This window comes from Propithecus coquereli, unplaced genomic scaffold (genome assembly GCF_000956105.1).
Source record: "Propithecus coquereli isolate 6110/MARCELLA unplaced genomic scaffold, Pcoq_1.0 Scaffold572, whole genome shotgun sequence".
NCBI lineage: Eukaryota > Metazoa > Chordata > Mammalia > Primates > Indriidae > Propithecus > Propithecus coquereli.
Window position 1 is genome coordinate 169,916 of NW_012151641.1, and position 20,132 is coordinate 190,047.

Consider the following 20,132-nt stretch of genomic DNA (forward strand, 5'->3'; position numbering starts at 1 on the left):
TAGCACAGCATTGAAAGAGTTTCCCTGATAAAGATGTAGTTCTTTAATATTTGGTTTTCTATTTGCATCATAAACGGGAAATAATGAACAAATAATAAAACTGAGGTTTAAAAGTATTTAGAGATTCCTATTTTAAGACACATTCAGATGCTTTAAGAGTTAAGCAATTTTCTATGCTCATTAAAATTGTAGAATCAAGTGGTGAGGAAAATGTAGTTCCTTGTAAGGGTTTACTTCCTAATGCTGCTGCCTGATTTCAGCTTCCAAACAAGTGGTAAGACCAAAAAAAAAAAAAAAAAACAAACAAATAGGTTGCTGTGAGCTAGGCTGATGCCACGGCACTCACTCTAGCCCGGGCAAAAGAGTGAGACTCTGTCTCAAAAAAAAAAAACAAACAAATAGCTCAACTAAAAGGACTTACGTTCTCAGTAAGAGTGTGGGGGAAGAGGACTTTTGGGGAAGTTTTAAGTTGCCACCACCTTGTGGAGGGCAGTTTGGCAGCATCCAAAGACCCGTGCATAAGGCTTCTGACACTGGGCGCCCACTCCTGGATGTCCATCACCCGCAACACCTGCACATGGGTGGATGGAAGGACGAACTCTACTGCAGCATCAGTAACAGCAAACACTGGACAGGTAAACAAATGAGGCGATACGATGCAGCCATCGAAAGGATGAGATAGAGCCACGTAAGAAGGTAGTCTAATTACAAATATTTAAATATGGGCTCTGGACTCGGAGTACGTGGATGGAAATCGTGACTGCAGCACCCACTACTTCTGAGACCTTCACCAAGCAGCTGAACCTTCCCAAGATTCAATTTTCTCGTTTGCAAAGCAAAGGCAATACAGCAGCACGCACATCTCCAGGGGCCAGGCAGAGTCAAATGAGCTCGAGCGCACACACGGCAGAAAGCCTGGTTGGTTCTAAGATCTAAATTACACACTGTTAATGAAAAAAAGCAGGTTGCAAAACAGTGTTAAAAATAAAGTTCCACGTTTGTCAAATAAAAAACTATTGCTTATGCACAAACTAAATTTTAAAATATAAACGATTAGGTAAACACACAGGAAACGGCCTAAAAAGAGACACAGGGATGAGGGCAGTGACTTTGAGTGAGGAGGACTACAGGGCAGGGGTGGGATGAGGGGTTTCACTGCACGCTCCTGATACATTGCATCATTCGATTTGCTTAAATAATAAATACTCTTTTTGTATTCTGAGACAAAAACAATAAAATCTAGTACAGATGAGAGGGGGCCATTATCCTGCCCTGTGACATTCCTACTGCCAACAGCTTGCCTTAGAGCTGCAGTTCTCTAAGAGTGGTCTCCAGACCCGAGGGTCTCCAAGAACCTCTGGGGGGGGGGTGCATGAGGTCAAAACCGTTTATAGAACACTAATACATTATCTGTCATTGTCACTGTGCTGTCACTTCCACGGGTGAGCAGAAGCAGGGGTAGGTGGAACTGTGGGCACTCAGCACAAGTCCTGGCACAGCGCCTAAGGCACTAGCCGTCACTGTATCCTTCACGCCCTGCGCATGCAGGAAAAAAAAAGGGAAACCAGTTTTACTTAGGAAGGTCTTTGACGAACAGTTAAAATAATTAATTTTATTTAATTCCATGTCTTTTCAGTATTCTCTGTGGCAAAATGAAAAGTATTTCTGCTGCATCCCAAGTACGACAGCTGTCTCAAGGGAAAGCACATGCAGTTGTTTGCTCTAGAAAACCCCTGTTTCTCCAGCTAAACTCTCCCAACACCCTCTCAACACTAGATGTGTGTGGATTTCTCCCCACCAGGCAGGAGTCTGCCAATCCAATTCCATCCCAACAAGTGTCAGACCCCACTGAGGGCTCCGTCCCACAAAACTGCCCCCACTTCTGATGCCAACTGCAAGCCCCAGCTGTTCCACCAGCGCTTCTGACCAGGCGGCTGTAAATCAGGGCTCCTGCAACCCCCCCCTCGAGCTCAGTGAATCTGCTGGAGTGGCTCACGGCACTCCAGTAACACTCATGTTTACCGGTTTATTATGAATATAAAGGATACTACACAGGATGCAGATGAAGAGACGCACAGGACGAGGTGTGGGGAAGGGACGCAGAGCGCCCAGGCCACCACCCTCCAAAAACCTCACAGGCTCAGCCACCCAGTTCTTCGAACCCCGCCCTTGCACAGGCACAACTGATTAAATCATTGGTCACTGGCGATCGAGGCTGGGGGCAGGGTGGGGCTGGAAATCCCAACCCTCTATTTCAGCCCAGGTCTTCCTGGTAACTAGCCCCAATCCTGAAGCTACCTACAGGTTACAGCCATCAGTCAACTCACTGCATACAAAAGACACTTATCACTGAAGACCCCAAGAATCTTAGGAGTTGTGTGTCAGGAAATGGAGGCAAAGACCAAATACATATTTCACAATATAAACTATTAATAAAATTAAAACCCTAAGCCCCCCCAAACTGAATAAACCCCATCTTAGCCAAGGGGACCCCAGAAAAACCTTAAAACTGAGTTCAAGGCCATGATGGGAAGGGAGGTCGCCTCCTTGTACCCCTCCCTTTTGGAGTTTAGGCACACCAGCATTGATGTTGAACAGAGACCCTAAGACTGACAAAATAGACTCTTTGTGACAATGATACTCTATTACAAACAGGACCCGAGGCCATGCAAGGCAAACGCTAAGTCAGGCCTTACAAACCCTAAAGTCTCATTAAACAGGTTTTTTTTATTAATCCGGTGTAATGTGGCTTACTTTCCACCCTGACTCTGGCCTAGCATCACATGACGGACGGCAGACCCCCTAACTCAAGCATTCCTTTCTACCGACCCCAAGGCTTTAGACAAACTTTTGTTTCTTTAACCGATTACAAAGCAAAGAATCTCTAAATCTACCTGTATGTCCCCACTGCAAGATGTTCCACCTTTCTGGGTCAAAGCAATGTATACCTTCTGTGTCCTGATGCATGATCATACCTATAATTCCCATCTCCCTAAAATGCATAAAACCAAAACTGTGACCCAACAGCCTCCAGACCGCTTACTCAAGGTTCCTTGGGTTTGTGCATTCCTGGGCCATGCTCATGGATAAGCCTCTTTAAATTATTTTACGGGGTTTAGTGCTTTTTTGTTAACAACATCATACAAGCTGAACTAGCCTTTCTTTTTTTCACGGAATGCCATTTTTCTCTGAAAGAATGACTGATCAACTTTGGTTACCAAGAATTTGGTGGCCAGGGGCAGTGGCTCAGCCCTGTAGTCCCAGCACTTTGAGAGGCTGAGGCGGGAGGATCGCTTGAGGCCACGAGTTCGAGACTAGCCTGAGCAAAAGTAAGACCCTGCCTCTACAAAAATACAAAAATTAGCCAGCTGTGGTGCCATTCACCTGCAGTCCCAGCTACTCTGGAGGCGGAGGCAGGAGGATCACCTGAGTCCAGGAGTCCGAGGTTGCAGTGAGCTATGATGACACTACTGCCAGGGCGACACAGTGAGACCCTCCCTGTCTCAAAAACAAAACAAAAAACCCCCTATGGATTCTCATGTAACAGGGTATAAAAAGTTCATTGATTCCGAAGTGCAACTGAACTTGAACAAGAAAACCAGCCACCCATCCAGTTATGTTGTACTGCAAAACGGTGTGCACAATTATCTGAAAAGGCTGTCAATCACGCCTCCCTTCCCTGACTACATGTAAGTGTGAGGTCACACTTTCTTTACTTATTTCAATAAGGCAATTGCAACAGATTGAATTCAGAAGCAGGTCTGAGAATCCGGCTATCATCTACTAAGCCATATATTTTTAAAGGGTTTGCAAAAGTGTAAAACAATGGCACTCTTCTTGCAAAATCTTTTTTGTTTTTCATTAAAACTGTTAACATGTAGTAGATTATTACTATTATTTTAAAGTGAAATAATAAATACTTTAGGTTGTTCTAATTTCAAGCATAGTAAATATCGACAGCTATAGCGCACACAAAAGTTCTCTGGATCCTCAGTAATTATTACAAGCATAAAAGTGAGGCTGAGGCAGGAGGATGGCTTGAGCCCAGGAATCTGAGGCTGCAGTGAGCTATGATGATGCCACTGCTCTCTAGGCAGGGCGACAGAGCGAGATCTGTCTCCAGAAACAAACAAACCAACCAACAAGGAGTATGACAGTGTTCCAGAACTAACAGTGCAGAGTGGGGGCCGGCTGCCTGCTGCCTGTTTCTGGACGCGGCTGGCTGTGCAGGCACACCGCCCGTCCTTTCTGCACGGTCCACAGCTGCTGTCCTGCTACAGAGGCAAGGTGAGTTCAGAAGTTATAATAGGGACAGACTGGTTTGCAAAGCCTATTTACTATCTGGCCCTTTATAAGAAAGTCTGCCTAGCCCAGATGCAGGGTAAGCCCCGTTTCCAGCTTTATCATTGCAGTAACTTGCTAACTGGCACTTCTGCCTCCATGTTACCTGTTACTACCCATGTTCTGAAGGCCAGAGTGACGTTCCTAAAAACATAAAGTGGATGTCACTTCTCTGCTTAGGACCTTGAAGGCTCACAATCCCTCAAAGCAAGTTCTCAGGGCAGTGTTCAAGGCCGTATTCGTTACCCTCTGGCCGCCGCCAGCCTCCTGCCCACCACTCCTCGCTCTGCCGGAGGACAGCGTCCAGCACTGAACGCCCAGAACCCACCAGGCTCTCTGCAACCCCCACTGGAGCCCTCGCCCCCAGGACGTTCTTCTCTCCTCCACTCCCTACCTAGTCTGTGTGCCAGGCACTTCTGTCACATTCCCCACGTGCCCTTGTCCCAGCTACGGTGCAATGACCCCCCTGCTTGATGTCTGTCTCAACAGGGAGCCTCCTGAGGGTAGGAACTGGCTCTCTATTTGCAGCACCCAGCACTAGCAGCCCTTCAGAACGCTGCTGTGAACTCCGTAGATGCACTAAGCTGAAAGCCTGCCCCTAAAACACCCTTCGTTTTTCTTAACCCGGCTCCCTCGAGGGGAACAGAGTCAGCTATTCTCTTATGCAAGAGTCTCTTAAGACAACGACATCTGAACAGTTTACCAGTTACTGTGTTTGTTTGCCAGAGCTTTCTGCACATTCTCTGCAGTCTTCGCGGTCACCCTGTCTGTAATGGTCGCAGATAATAGTACCCCTGTTTCACAGAGGAGGAACAGAAGGTAAGTAACTTGCCAAGTTAACACACAGCCAGTAAGGGAGAAAAACGGGATCTGTACCAAATTCTGTCTGCACAATGCCTTTCCATCTATCGTGACTTTCCTTCCCGATCAGCACCACGCTGAAGAGCTGAGCCTAACGCACGCGATAAAATCAGGGAGCCAGAGGCAGCACACGGGCATCTGCTACACAACACAGTGCGCTGAGTGAAAGGAAGGCTCAGGCTCTGAGAACACTGGACGCCAAGGGCGGCTGGAGCCGTGATTCAAAGCCGCTGGCATGAGAGATGGAGTCAGGATTGGTAGGGTACGGAGAGCAGACAGGAAGCAAAAAGAATATTCTAGGTTGGGAAAGAAACAGCAGCAAAGATCAAGGATGTGAATAATCACTGAATAATAATAGAAAAACCAAGAGGCTAAGCCCAGTGGAAAGGATCTGGGGTAGGTGGAGAGAAGAGGGAGGTCAGCAAAAAAACAAAAAACTGCTATTTTTGTGTTTATATACAGCTGAAACCAAACCCAAACACCTCAAAATACATAGAATTAATTAACAGTTGTCTCTAGCACCAGAACAGCACTTTACAGGTTATAAAAACACTGCACATTGTTTGATCTTAACAAAATTTCCTGATCTCACCTCTATCAGTAGATGAGCAAGCTGCGGCTCGGAGAGGGGCCTTCTGAGCCGATAAACGGCAAATGAACTGAACCCAGAACTTCCCTCAAAGCCACTAACCATTTAAAATCAGGAATTAGAAAAATCAAGAAAGCTTAAGAAAGGCAGACTCTCCCTAGGAAGTGCTCTCATAAAAACTGCAAGAACGTTACTAGACCGTTAGCTATTTGATGGCCTTCCCCAGGGGACGCTTTCCTGGAGGCCTCTTCCAACGGCACAGGTGTAACGGACATTCTATGACGGAACGCAGAAATCGGTCTGGGAGTCCTGCAAACCACCAGACACCATGTCCCATTGAGAGTTAAAAAAAAGCTAGGGGAGGAGGAGGAAAAAAAAAAAAAGAGGAAAAAAAAAAAATCAATGATAAATACCAAATGCCCGTTGTCTGCACACAAAAGAAATCAACCACAACACTCTAAAATAATGACTATTACTGAAAAGTTTTGCATTCACCAATACTGTATTTCATCGATTCTAAGTATATTTCCCCAAATTTTAATATCTTTGAAATCAGATGTATCTTACAGTCAATGAAACACAATAAATTCCTGGTACTGATGCCCGAGTTCCCTCACTTTTTGTTAACCTCCAACTTAAATGTTTCTTTCCTAAATACCTGTGTAAACCCCTTAGCAAGGCTTATCCCACCAGATTACGCAACTACTCATGTTATTTACGTAACTCCCCAGATTCAAGCTTGACTTAAGCGGACAAACCTTTACTTTTGTTTAGAATTATTTCTTTAGAAAAAGGTCAATATCTAATTCAAAGCAGTAGATTAAATCATGGATTAAGAAACTGATTAAAGCAAAATCATCACAGAAAAAGTCAAAGTACTTAAAACTACAAACTCAGATGAAAGGAGCCAGCTGTTATCAAGCTGTGCAGAGCTACATAAAACCAGGCTCAGCAGAAGCCCCTTCCCACCGTTTCTCTGTAACACACAAGCAAGACCCACGGCTTCCCTGCAAGACAGCAGACTGCAACCACGCTCAAAGACAGTCCACACGCAAGGGCACTGCAGCATTCGTTCGACACGCAGGTGTTTCAGTTACTTATTGTGTCTGGGATATTCTTCAAATATTTTGAGAACTGCTCGGAAAATAATGCTATTCTTGAACCCTTGTTACTCATCTTGTATCATTTCGATACGTACTTCCTTGAAAGGCATTTCATTTTCATTTGCTTTCAAAGACATTTTCATACAACGCTTGGTAATGCGATCTTTACTGAGCTTTAGGACGCCTCTGTCCCAAGGCTGGGCACCCAATGGTCACTGAAGCGGGACAGCACACGGGGCTCTGGCGTCATTCTGCATGACTTCCAACCCTGGCTCTGCCATACTTTGGCCGCAACACCAAGTTAATTGCTCTCTGTGCCTTGGTTTTGCATCTGAGATCGGGAAGAACAGTATTTCCCACGTTCCCAGGTGCTGTGAAGATTAAATTAACTGACACAGGCAGCACACTTGGAGCATCTCTGGCATGCAATAAGCCCCCAACAACTGTTAGCTATCGTGACCTTCTTGCTGGGTTCCCCATGAGGGGCTGGGGGTAAGGGGGGGGAACACCCCGGCTTCAAGCCTGAGGAGCTCACAGAGACAGACAAGCCAAGGATGGTAACACCGTGTGATCTGCAGAAGACATCATCTGCAGGAAGAGTGTTCCAGGAGAGGGAGCAGCAGCAGGATGAAGGGGACCACATAAGATGCATGAAAAATCTGCACAAACATTCAACAACTTTCAAAAAAGTGGTCACCATTTAGAACCATTTTGGATGTACAAGCCAGCAAACAAACAGCTTTTCTTCTCACTTTCTTCGGAAGCTGCCCTGGTTTTGCTATTTTGACTCTTGCTCACCTAGGCATGCAAGCTCACCTAGTCTACCTTGCAGAAGAGGTAAGTCACCACTGATTGCTGCTCATACACCTGGTCACCAGCAGGACAGTTAATAATTTCCGTGTGAGCTCAGCTCTACTCCCACTTGCAGGGAGATGGGAAATCTGACGACAAGTGGAATCATGACTCTTAGTATGATGGTTGACCTGATCCACAGCAAAACTCAATTCTTAAAAAAAAAAAAAATCAAGTTTTATACAGTCTGATATTTGCATCTGAAGTTATGACTCGGGCCCCCAAAACTATTCATTTTAAAAACAGAAAGAAAATCAGAACAAAAACCAAAGCCTTTTTCCATGTGACTCCATGACCTTCTAAGTCAGGCATGCCTCCCCTTCCCCTGCACCACCCTGTGTGCCCCAGGCACTGTCCCCAGTGAAGTCCCAGCCGCAACCTCTAAGGCACTTTCTTTCTTGTTTTTCTTTTGAGACAGAGTATTGCGCTCTGTCACCCTGGGTAGGGTGCAGTGGCGTCATCATAGTTCACTGCAACCTCTAACTCCTGGGCTTAAGCGATCCTCCTGCCTCAGCCTCCTGAGTAGCTGGGACTACAGGCAAGCTCCACAATGTCCCGCTAGTTTTTCTATTTTCAGTAGAGAGAGGGTCTTGCTCTTGCTCAGGCTGGTCTCAAACTCCTGAGCTGAAGCAATCCTCCCGCCTCAACCTCCCAGGGTGCTAGGATTACAAGGCGTAAGGCACTTTCTGATTACCCACTGCAGGGAAAACAGAAGATGGGCCACAGTGCAGGTTACGGTGGACTCTGCAGCAGCTGAAGTTAGACCACAACAAAATCTTCTACAAAACTCCTCCTAAGCCAAAAGTCTCCATTTATTTATTTTTTTTGTAACTTAATCATCTAATATAGCATAAACATCTTTTGTTAAATTTACTTTAATTATTGAATAATACATAGATACATTGTTTTTAAAAAGTTAAGACCACTGTAGGTAAAGCTAAAGTGCCCTCTGCCTGCCACCTCTAATCCTGGTGTTCTCCTCTATGCCTTGAGATAACTACTCTTTGAATTTCACCCGTATCCTTCCAGGTCTTATTTTAAATACCTTTGCACACATGTACATGTTCCCTAGTGAATGTACAGTACTGTTAATTTTTGTGTCCGTCTTCATATAAATTGTATCATACTGTAAGGACTGTTCTGACGCTCGGCATTGTATTTCTGAGATCTATCCACACTTACGAACATACATCTGGTTAGTCCTTTTAATCGCTGAACTGCATTCTGCCATATTATATTTTTCCATTCCATTCCTGAGGGCCCTTTAGGTCACTTTCCATTTCTTACTGTCAGAAAGGTTCATTTAGCTTCCTTATCCAGTCTTCTCGCACACATGTGAAATGCTTCCCTGGGTAGGGATCTAGACGAGGAAATGCTGGGCTGTGGGGTCGGCACATCTGCAAGTTTCACAGACTCTGCCAAGAACCTTCCAAAGTGACTGTCCTCATTTAAACAAATAAAATGTACTATACCTTGAGTTCTACAGTTCAAGTATGAGTATACAATAGTAACATCCTTGAATTACCCATCTCCTATTATCTCTTATCAACATTTCTCCATCAAGGCTGAGTTTGGGCACCACCAGCTTCTTGGTTCTTGTTGCTTAACATTCCTTAGATACTAACGATTGTGTTTCCCTTCATCATCGACTCTGTGGTAACAAGATAATGCAAACTAACAATATCACAACCATTTGACAAAAAGGTGAAGAGTTGGAAGTGTGTTAATCTCAGAGGGTTCCTATGGCCAAAGCATATGTGGATTAATATAAAAAGCTTTGCATACACACAATAATCACAAAATACATGGAGTAGTTACCACAGAGGAATGTTATAAAAAGGATGACAATCTGAAATACGAAACTTTCAGATGTATCCAAAATTTTACTTAGAATTTTACTTAAAAATTTTACTTAAAATAGAAGTTTAAGATTGCAAAAAGTTCCAATCAGTTTAATCCACAGGACAAAGTATTTCTGTCAAGATTATTTTAAGGGAAATAATGCTATTTTCCTAAGTGTAATGTTACACTTTAGTTAGATTTAAATTTTAATTCCTTCAGCTTATCAATAAAACATTTCAAAAAATAAAAAGAGTACAGAAACCAGAAATTAATAAGGGCATTAAGCCCTCCTACCTCCCTACCTCTAAACAAACATTTTCTTTACCTGCCATAGAAATCACACCTGAGTAAGGGTGAACTGTTATCCACTTGCCACATGCAAAATGAAACAAAAAGGTAATATATTTCAAATCAACATAAAAGAAACAATCAATAAACTATTTAGGTTATACAAAACCGACCTTGTTTCAATCTCAAACCATATACACCTTTACAAATTTCTCAGAGCACAGTTTTACTTGCTCCATAACCTGGGCACTGTTTGTCCCTGGGCCAAGGATCTCCAGATGTCCTCGAGAGTCATGCGTCAACCCAGACATTGCCAAGGGAAGGTCCAGGGCGAAGGAGGAGGGAGCAAAAGGTCATGGGAGGGGCCAAGGTGCAGGACAGTGGACCAGACATGTGACCAGAGGCTGTTAGCAACCTGAGGGAGGGGAAGTGTATTTGGTGCAAAGACAAATGATTTTTAAGAAGAGCTTAAAGATTTACAATGTTCAGTAAGATGTACCAACAACGAAAAAAGTCACTATGACGCTAAATCTGAAACGTTAAACTCGTGAGTCTCTAAGAATAAGATCTACAGTCAATTACGCATGAGGAAAGGAACATAGCTTTTTAACTTTAAGATGACACACAGCTTCACCGGGAGCTGGGGCAGGAGACACTCCCTGGGTCCCTGCCCATCACCCTAAAACTTTGCTTGGCCCATGTAAGGCTATGATTAAGGAAAAGAAACAACGACTTTAAAGCAACACCATAAGATTCAAGATTAAATTCCAGAGTAAGGACTTCAAAACATACCAGTGGAAAAGCAGAAAGACTTCATAGCAAAATTCAAGAATTTCAGAATCTTAGAAAGTAACCTGAAGAATCAAAGCGAGTAGTCCAACTCTCTTTCTGAAAATGAAGACACTGAGGCAAACAGCCTGCTCCAGACCACACAGGTGACTAAGACAGAGCTGCGAGTGCGAGGCGCCCTCTCATCCTCCGCAGCTATTGTGCTCCTTTTCCTCGGAACAGCCAGCCCGACTGTTTCCTGAGTCCCCAGCGTCTGCAGCTGTTTCCTCGGTTCCGCCCAATGCAAGAGGCACCGGAGAGCCCCAGGCCCGGGCTCGGAGGGCCCGAGGCCCGCGCGATCCCGCAACCAGCCCGCCGGTGACCTTGGTGCCTTACATAAGCCCTCGCCCACGGGACGGGTCGCCTGCGCCCCGGCCCCCACGAGCACCGCCGTCGCGGAGCCGCCGCCTGCCTCCCCTCCCGTCGTCCTCCCCTCCCGCCGGCCTCCGTTCCTGCCGTCCTCCCCTCCCGCCGGCCTCCCTTCCCGCCGACCTCCCTTTCCCGCCGGCCTCCCTTCCCGCCGGCCTCCCCTCCCGCCGGCCTCCCCTCCTGCCCGCCTGGCCACCCTCTTGCCGGCCTCCCGTCCTGTCCTCCCCTCCCCTCCTGCGGGCGGCCGGGCGGGGCCGGAGCGGCGCGGGCCTTACCTTCGGCCACGTCCTCGTCGATGGCCCCCTTGACCTGCGAGAAGCACCACTGGAAGTCGTTGCCGCCCGCGGGGCAGCCGCCGCCTCCGGCTCCTGCAAACACAACGGGGCGGTCAGGCCGGCCACAGCCGCCGGCCGTGGCCCCAGCCTGCTCCTGTCCCCCCCGGCCCGCGCGGGCCCCTCACCTGCCATGGCAGCCGGCGGCGGGACGCGCGGGACTGGCGCGCCGACCAGGGCTGACCAGGGAGGCGGCCACCGCACCGCAGCCGCCCAGCGCTCGGCCCCGGCCGCCACCGCCGCCGGGGAGGGATTTTTTTTCCCTTTTCAAAATGGCGCCCAATGCCCGTCGCCCCGCTGGATGACGTCATCCCTCTCCGCCTCCTCGGATGGGCCGCGGGCGGGGCGGCCGCAGGGGCTGCCGGGGGCGCGCCGAGTGCGTCTGCGCGAGCCGCCCCCAAAACCGAGGCTTGGGCTCCGCGCCGCTCCGGTCCGGGTAGGGGGCGCTTCAGGGAGCAGCCGACGGAGCCCGGGGCGGCGAGCACAGGCGGCTCCGTCGGCCCTCGGTGGGTCCCAGCGGCCAGGTGTGCGCCCGGCGCTCTCCTGAAGACCAGCGCCGCCTGCCGCCCACTCCTTTCCGGAGGCTCCGGCAGGGCATCCTCGGCCAGCCGGACCCTCGCCGGGCCGACCCCGCCCCCAGCCCGCGCCTCGGCCAATGGGAGCCCGGGCCCTCCCCGAGCAGCCAATGGAGGGCGCGCTCGGTGGCAGCGGGCGGGACATCCGGGCCGGCCGCGCCTGGAGTGCGCCGTACTTGAGCGCGTCCTCCCGCCGATCGCCCCACCCGACCGCCGGAGGCCGGGCAGGTCCTTGTCCACTTTTGCTAAGGGCCCCTGCTCAGAGCTCACCATTGCCCACCAAATGGCTATTTCAGGGGTTCCTGGGGCCTCCAGTACAGTCTTAGGGAAACGGGACCGATCGTTTATTTGCGGGTGTGCAGGGAGGGCCGCAGGCGCTCCCGGGTTACCGCAGGGCCGAGTCCCGGTAAGCCCTCGGTAAGTCAACAATACAGTAAGTCGAAAACGCGTTGAGAACCCCAGTAGGTCATCGTAAGGTTGAAAATCGCAAGTCCAGCCATCGTAAATCCGGCACCGTGTTCATCTGTGGGGTGATGTCCGGTATCGCAACTTCTCTCAGGGACAGTGTGAAGTTGGCGGCGACCACACTGCACCACTGGGACAGTCGCTCCGCAGATGTCGCTTATGGCCCGCTCCTGTCCTGGGCTGCGCACTGTCCACAGTCCTGGGGACGTGGCGGTGAGCACAGCAGACAGCCCTCTGCCCCGGTGGAGCTCACATTTCAGCGGGGGAGACAGTAAGAAATAAAGAAAAACGTTTTAAGTCAGATGGAGCTGGAGAGAAAGCAGAGAAGGAGGGACAGGAATGTGTACCGGGAGGGCCGGCGTTTTAAACCCGGTCGTTGGGGACGGTCTCACGGAGACGAGGGAGCAAGCCACGGGGAAGCCTGGCAAAGGCTTTGCAGGAAGTGGGAACAGCGGGTGCAGAGACAGGAAGCAGGACCTCCTGGCATGTGGAAGAAACATCCGGAAGTGGTGTGGGGGAGAAGAATGAGAGGAGAGGAGGCTAGGGATCAGAGTGAAGGCGGGAGGCCAGAGGGAGAGGACAGACGGTGGGCAGGCGGTTTCAAGGACTTGGGCTCCGGGTGAGGTAGGCTACGGTGCTGTGAGCAGAGGGTCAAGACTGACTTGGGCTTTGATAGGGTTGCTGTGGCCACTCTGCTGAGAACCCCAGGGGAGAGGCAGGGAGACCAACGAGGTGGCCAGCAGGGTTGTCTGGGCAAGGGGATGAGGGTGCACGTGTTGTGAGTGCAGCAGGATGTGGTGAGAACCACTGCAAAGCAGGGCCAGGAATTTTGGGTGGAATTAATGCAGTGTGAAAGAAGGGACTGCACTCCGGGTGCTCTCACCCGGCAGGAAGGCGTTTCCAGGCCCTGGGGTGGAAGGGCTGCGGAAGGAATGGGTGTGGGTGGGTGCAGACCGCCCAGAGGTCAGCCATAAGCTTGTGGAGCTGTTAGCACAGGCCGTTGCACGGGCGAGTCTGGAGCACACAGGGAAGTCAGGGTCAGAGTGTAAAACCCGGAGCACTTAGAGGCCATTTCAAACCAGGAGACTGGGTGAGAGCACCGCAGGAGGGAGGGTAGGTAGATAGGGACAGGACCAAGGACAGAGCCATGAAGGCGAGAAGAGGCAGAGGAGAGGCAGCCTGTCTGGGATCCTGGACAGCCAGGAGAAGGAGGGGGGCTGGGAGCTCGGTGGAGACGGCAGGGCGTGGCCGGCTCTCAGACACGTGGGAAGAGTGCTGAGGATGGGCCCCGTTGGTTGTAGCTACTGGGAGGCCATTACTGACTGGGACAGAACAGTGACTGTGAGTGAATGCACACAAGTTTGGAGAGGGTTTCGGGGAGAGTGGCAGGATAGTGTCAACAGAAAAGAACCCCAACTCTGTAAAATAAGTTAAAGAGGTTTGTTCTGAGCCAAGTATGAGTGACCATGGCTTGGAGCCATGCCCAAGAAGCGTTGAGCAAGTGGTCTCGCCATGGTTGGGTTACGATTTGGTTTTGTACATTTCAAGGAGACAGGAGTGACACGTAAAGTCATAAATCAATACATGGAAGGGGGTACATTGGTTTGGCCCGAAAAGGCGGGACATCTAGAAGTGAGGGATTACAGGTTATAGGTGGGTTTAAAGAGTCTTTGATTTGTAACTGGTTAAAGAAATGAAACTTTGGTGCTCACTTCAGCAGCACAGGTACTAAAATTGGAACGATACAGAGAAGATTAGCATGGCCCCTGCGCAAGGATGACACGCAAATTCTTGAAGCGTTCCATATTTTTTAAAGATATAATTGTTGTCATTTGAGTAGTTAAACATCTTGAGCAAAAAAGGAAAAAAAAAAAAAGAAATGAAACTTTGTCTAAAGGCTTGGAATGTTTTAAGATAAGGAAGTCTGCTAATCAGAGACAAGCCACCAAATACACGCCCAGACTCACATGGTCTGTTAAGTAAATGATGACCTGCAGGTGTGGTTCAAGCTTTGTCTTGCATGGCCTTAGGCCTGCTAATGAGTTACAAAGAATATCTAAAGAAGGGAAAGGGGCATGAGGAGGTGTGTCTGACCTCCCTTCTCATGGCCAACAACTCAGCTTTAGGGTATTTCTGGGGTCCCCTTGGCCAAGAGGGGGTCCATTCAGTTGGCTAGGGGAGCTTAAGATTTTATTTTAGTTCTCAATAGGAATTGGAAGAAGAGCAGAGAAATCGGTCTGTAATCTCCTTTTTAAAATGTAGATTTAGCCAGTCAGCCCAGGAATGCAATTGAGAAACTGAAGGAATTATCAGGTGCTCTTATATGTAATTGCTTTAGTGTGTTAAAGATACATCTTTGCAAGTGATGGCAAGATCATTGTTTCAGTTTAGAATGTATTTTTTGGTTAACTAGTTACCACTGAATTAAATTTTTTACCCACCACTGAAATAAATTTTTTTTTTTTTTACTACACATACTACAATGCAAAATTACAATTTAAAAATAACAAGATGTAGCCCACAAAGGCAACATGTTCCTGAAAATAGTGAGCTGCCTTCCTTGTGTCCCAGTGAGCATTGGCTGACCAGCTAGAGGTTTTTACTATTTCTCTTATGATGCTAACAACTTTGAATATCTCAGTGAGTTACTCCATTTGAATCCTAACTGGTGTTTTCGTGTCCCTGGGTATTGCAAGGCAATTTTCCTTTCTAAATGGCTTTTTTGATCTCACAGCTGTATTGTGAAACGCTGGTGTGCATTAGAATCTGGCTACTGTAGTCGTACAAGGGAGTACTGCTCAGTAGAGAAAAGGAACCGACTACTGCCACAGACAGCAGGGATGACTCTCAGGTTATGCGAAATGAAAGGAGCCAGACAGGAGCACAGCTGCCTGATTCCGTTGTTTTATGATGGCTACTCTGTGTGCCAGCTTGGCTAGGTATAGTGCCAGTTACTTAATCAAAACTAACCTACGTGTTGCTGTGAAGGTGTTCTGCAGATCTGTAGTCCCCAACCCCCGGGCCATGCTCCGATACAGGCCCCGTTATTGGTCTGTGACCTGTCAGGAACGGGGCCGCACAGCAGGAGGTGAGCGGCAGGTGCTAGCGAAGCTTCATCTGTATTTACAGCCGCTCCCCATCACTCGCATCAGTGCATAAGCTCCGCCTCCTGTCCAGATCAGCGGCGTTAGATTGTCATAGGGAGGCTGAGGCAGGAGGATGGCTTGAGCCCAGGAGTTTGAGGCTGCAGTGAGCTGTGATGATGCCACTGCCACTGCACTCCAGCCTGGGTGACAGTCAAAAAAAAAAAAAAAAAGTTTGAAAAAAATCACAGAGGGGCAGACCCTGCTAATTATTCTTCTCCTGAATACCTTTATTTTTTTTTAATTTCTTTAATTTATCTAGATTTCAACTTCTAAATATCATTTAAAATGTCAAATGTGTATTGTTTCAAGTTCAGATTTAGTAGCAAGCTCAGCGTTATCATAGATGTACCTTACTGGTAGGGTGTGCAATCTTCCCATGTGAAATATACCAAATTTAAAAACTTGGCCAAGTAAGACGGTCCTGTTCTGCCCTTCCTGTGCTGGTAACGGCGGGAAGCCCAGTGCCCGGCTTCCCCAGCCGGTTTGCTTTGACCCGGCCACCCAGGCAAGACCGCTGTGTGACAGGGTGCAGCTGCGGGCTAGTGTCCCTGGCTTTTTACTCCCCGCTGCCTCCTGCCGCTGCACTGCAGCAAGACAGCAAACCTCATCCCGTCTTTCTCTTTACTTCTGCCAATAGAGCTTAGATCCTGATACGTTTCTCAAAGCTGAAGGAAGGGAAGAAAGGAGGGAAGGAATGAAGGAACAGAAAAATGGAAGTTAGGAATGAGGGAAAGCTATGATTAGACCTGTTTGCTGAATTTAGAAGGAAAACCCCACAGTACACCTGCTCCTGTCTTCTGGGCCTTTCTTCCCTCCCCTGGGGCATTTGCTTGTCCCCCGCCCGCAACTCATTCCTAAAAACAATCTTCACATGGTAAAGTGAATGAGGCAGAGAGAACAAGAGAAGTGCTCATCTGTGTGGTCAACAGAATAATGGGCCTCCAAAGTCTGTGCCCCAGTGCCCAGACTGTGGCTGTGTCGTGTTGCGTGGCAAAAGGGACTTTGCAGATGGGATCAAGGCTGCAGACTTTGACATCATGCTGGGTTGTTCTGGGTTATCCCTGTGGGTCAAGGAGTGTTTAAAAGCAGAGAATTTTCTCCAGCTGGAGTCAGAGAGGTGCAAAGCACAGAGCGCGAGAGGCCTTAGACCCGCAGTGCTAGAGGGGCCACGTGGACGTAGGACAAGGAATGTGGGCAGCTCTAGGAGCCAAGACCAGCCCCGGCTGAGAGCCGGCAAGGAGACAGAGACCAAAAGGAACTTAATCCAAACAACGACCTGAAAGAGCTGGGAAGGAGATTCATCGCAACAGCCCTGCGGCGCCTGGATTCCAGCCTCCTGTGACTCGAAACGGAGGACCAGCTGAGCAAACCGCCCAGACGTCCAAGCTACAGAACCGTGAGGCGGTAAATGGGTGGTGTTGTAAGCCATGAAGATTGTGACCTGTGATGGCCGCAAAAGAAATACAAGGTGTATGTGCAGAAACAGATGCACTTCCGTGTGCTCACTCGTCTCGCTGCCGCTCGCTGTGGGGCCAGGCGCTTTGTCCAGTCGCCGGTCACGCTGGCACACTGAGGTGGCGTGTGAGCAGCCGGCTGCTGACTGCACTTGTGTGTACTCAGCAGAGGGGTGGGGCCCCTTCTGCGTGCCGAGCAGGCGCAGGTCTGAACGGGGTCGACCTACACTCTCGGCAGCACCGTGGGCTCCCCAAGAGTCCAGAGCGGCACTGGGCACTTTTCATGCTCATAAAAGCCTAGGAGCTAAGTATTGTCCCATTTTGCAGATGACGAAACTGAGGCTTAGTGAGATTAAATAAGTTAGTTGCTCATGACTTCACAATCACCAAAAATTGGAGCCCAATTCAAGCTAAATTCTAACCTCAAGGCTGAAGCTCTTAACCTCGAGTCTAGATATCATAAAACATAAAACAACATGGGCGATTATGCCCCAGAGCCCACCCTCCAGCGTGTCCACGTGGATCTGACAGCCTGCAGGCTTGACGCGAACGCTGAACCGAGCTGTAGAGCGAGGCGATGGTTTGTTGTCTGATGTTTGCGGGATGACAGATGCAAACCCACCGGTACGTGTAACACGTGCACACCTGCTTTGTTCAGGGGGAGGCCATTTGAGCGGCTGCTCTCCGAGGCCTCCCCCATGTGCTGGGCCCAGTGGGGTGCAGGAGTGCTGCAGGGGCGCGAGGACACCACTGGTGGCAGATCAGAAAGACTGATGTTCCACCCTCCTCTGTGCCTGTGGTCGCCGTCAGAGATTTAGTCAAACAAAGGAGAAGGCAGGGATCACTTCTAAGCAGGTGATGCTTCCCAAGAGGGCATGGACTGGGGTCTTGGAGCGTGTGGGATTCCAGCAGGCACAGAGGCAGACACTCTGGGCAAAGAAAACCACACTTGGAGCTTGAAGAATTGTGAAAATACTAGTAAGGATCTAAGGTAAAGTTTCATGAATTTTTAAAAACCGATACTATACCCTAATTGCTTTTTAAAATTAATAGACTTTGTTTTCTAGAGCAGCTGTAGGTTTACAGAAAATCGAGCATCAGTACAGAGAGTTCCCATAAACCCCTCGCTCCACGCACAGCTACAGATTCTGCTGCGATTAACATTCCCTGTTAGCGCGGAACACTTACTACGATTGATGCACTGATACCGAGATCATATTGTTAACTGAAGTCCACAGTTTACATTAGGGTTCACCATGGCGTTGTACATTCTATGGGTTTTGACAAATGCATCATGTCATGTATCCGCATTACAGTATCATTCAGAATCTCTTCTCTGTCCTGAAATTTCCTGTGCGCTGCGTATTCAACCCTCACTGCCTCCCCCAGCACCTGGCAACCATTGATCTTTTTTTTTTTTTTCCAGAAACAGGATCTCGTTCTGTTGCCCAGGCTGGAGTGCAGTGGGGTCACCATAGCTCACTGTAACGTGGAACTCTTGGACTCAGGTGATCTTCCCACCTCAGCCTCCTGAGTAGCTAGGACTACAAGTGTGCACTACCATACCTGGCTAATTTTTAAAGTTTTTGTAGAGATGGGGTCTTGCTGTGATGCCCAGGCTGGTCTCAAACTCCTGGCCTCAAGCCTCCCACCTTGGCCTCCCAAAGCGCTGGGATTACAGGCATGAGCCACCGTGCCTGGCCCATTGATCTTTTGATGGTCTCCATAGTTTTGACTTTCCCAGAATGTCATAAAGTTGAATCATACAAGTGTATAGTCTTTTGAGACTGACATCCTTTTACTAAGCCGTGTGCATTTAAGGTTCCTCTATGTCTTTTCATGGCTTGATGGCGCATTTACTTTTACTGCTGAATAACACCTATTGCATGGATGTACTACGGTTTGTGTATCCATTCATGGAGGACATCTTTGTTACTTTGATTTTTGACAATTGTAAATAAAGTTGTTACGAACATTCGTGTTCAGGTTTCTGCATGGACGTGAGTTTCCAACTCACTTGGATAAATACCTAGGTGTGAGATTGCTGGATCATGTGGCGAGAGTGTGTTTAGCTTTGCAAGAAACTGCCAAACTATCTTCCAAGTGGCTGCACTATTCACATTCGCACTAGCAATGCGCGAGAGTTCCCGTTGCTCCTCCTCCGTCTAGCATTTGGTACTGTCAGATTTCTTGGGATTTTAGCCGTTTTAATAGGTGTGCAGTGTTCTTTTAGTTCAAAACTACCTAATGACATATGACGTCCAGCATTTTTTCATATGTTTGTCTCCATCTGTATGTCTTCATTTGTGAGGTTCAGATCTTTTGCCCATTTGTAATTGGGTTGTTTGCCTTATTGTTAAGTTTTAAAGTTCTTTGTATATTTTGGATCCAAATATTTTATCAGATATGCATTCTGCATATATTTTCTTCCGGTATGTGGCTTGTCTTTTCATTCACTTAACGTCTTTCATGAAGCAGAAATATTTAATTTTAATGGATCATGCTTTTGGTGTTGTATCTAAAGACTCATCTCCAAGCCTAAGGCTACCAAAATATTACCATATGTCATGTTGTGGGGGTTTTACAGTTTTCCATTTTGCACACAGGTGTATGATCCATTTTACACTTGATCTTGGCCAAAAGGTCAAGAAACAATTAGGTTTAAGATCCATTTTAAATTAAGCTTTGTGAAAGGCCAGTGTCTAGATTATTATTATTATTATTATTTTTTTGCAGATGGGCATTGAATCATTCCAGCACCGTTTGTTAAACAGATGCCCCGTTTTCCATTGAGTTGCCTTTGCTCCTTTGTCGGAGATCAGTTGACTACATTTGTGGGTGTCTATTTTGGGGCTCGCTATTCCATGTCGTCGATCTTGATCACAGTAGCTTTACGGTGATATTTGAAGTTGGGTGGTGTCAGTCCTCTTCTTCAGTAGTGTATTGCCTGTCGAGTTTTTGCCTTTCCATATAAACTTTAGACTCTGCTCATCAATATCTACAAAATAACTTGCCGGAATTTTGATTGGGAGTGCTTTGAACCTATAGACAAAGTTGGGAAGAACTGACATCTTGATAATATCGAGT

The 20,132-nt window shown here is 48.0% G+C and overlaps 1 protein-coding gene across 5 annotated transcripts in view; it reads right to left on the reverse strand.

Annotated features, from left to right (window-relative positions):
- PPP2R2D (protein phosphatase 2, regulatory subunit B, delta) overlaps window positions 1-11,441 on the reverse strand; it is a 39,339-nt gene extending 27,898 nt beyond the window's left edge. For 2 of the 5 annotated variants that reach the window (XM_012658119.1, XM_012658115.1), the window contains exon 1: window positions 11,349-11,435. The gene's annotated coding sequence lies outside the window, so the exon portion shown is untranslated. Of the gene's footprint in view, window positions 1-11,348 lie in introns of all 5 variants that reach the window. The other 3 variants (XM_012658117.1, XM_012658118.1, XM_012658116.1) reach the window with 3 other exon arrangements.
- Window positions 11,442-20,132: the final 8,691 nt, after the last annotated feature.